The sequence below is a fragment of the Dipteris shenzhenensis genome, chromosome 24 (genome assembly GCF_047967505.1).
Source record: "Dipteris shenzhenensis isolate YYH24624 ecotype China chromosome 24, Dip_SZ_1.0, whole genome shotgun sequence".
Lineage (NCBI taxonomy): Eukaryota > Viridiplantae > Streptophyta > Polypodiopsida > Gleicheniales > Dipteridaceae > Dipteris > Dipteris shenzhenensis.
This window is the reverse complement of record NC_141619.1, coordinates 52884627-52885583: the sequence shown is the minus strand read 5'-3', so window position 1 is coordinate 52885583 and position 957 is coordinate 52884627.

The following is a 957-nucleotide window of genomic DNA, read 5'->3' as shown; positions in this document are numbered from 1 at the left end:
AAATAGCCTCTATCGACTTGCAAGCTTGATGAACGTTATACATGTTTTTTGCTAGCATTATCACCCTAGGACTGTTACCCACAATATTTGGTGTGATGTGTGTGTGAACATTCAACCTGGGCAGGTGTAGCAGTGGTGGCTTGATTGCCATTGGCAATTCGGGTCATGGCGCACTGCGCTGTCTAACTAGAGCGGATGACTAGAAGACCAAAGGAGTAGGGAAAAGACTTAGTGGTGCAAATTGATTTGACGGGTGTACTGGCCAAGAAGGTTCTAGTCATGCCAAAGTTTGGACTTTGAAATGCTCAAATGGATTGGTTGGGGCCATGGGTATGGCCACTGGAGCCTAAAGCAGCTCACATTTATGTTGGACGGGAGGTGGACTTGTGTGCACATGTGGTAGTAGGAGGTGCGAGCTACAATCGGCCATGACGAGCAGGAGTGGTCACAAAAAAACCAAAAAATTGAGGATTAATGTCCAGAAAAAAACCTTGAAAGTTGGGGAAATTGTAATTTTGAGGCCATTTTAGTTGTATGTTAAGTGGCAAATTGAGTTATTTTATGATCCAATGACTATGTTCTTCTCAACAAATCCCCCCCTCGCTCTCTCTCTCTCTTTCAATTCATCATCTCGGCACCCTCTTTTGGAGCTACAAATCCAATAATTGTAACCTTTTTCAGATGTTGGGCAGGCCGTATGAATGAGTTATGATTCACCTTGTTTTTTTGGGGCAATGATGACGTGCCGTGACGTTGACTTAGAGACGGCGGCGGTTTGGGGAGAAACAGGGGAAGTCCGTGATCCGGATTCCGGTCACCATCACAGGACAGCAGGCGTACGGTCGTCTTCTTCGAACACTCTACTCTCCTCAGCTCTCATCTTCTTCCTTTCCTGGTTTTCTTGCATCATGCATTCGCCTTTGCCTCCCTCGCTCCCCAAGACGGAATTATCACCAA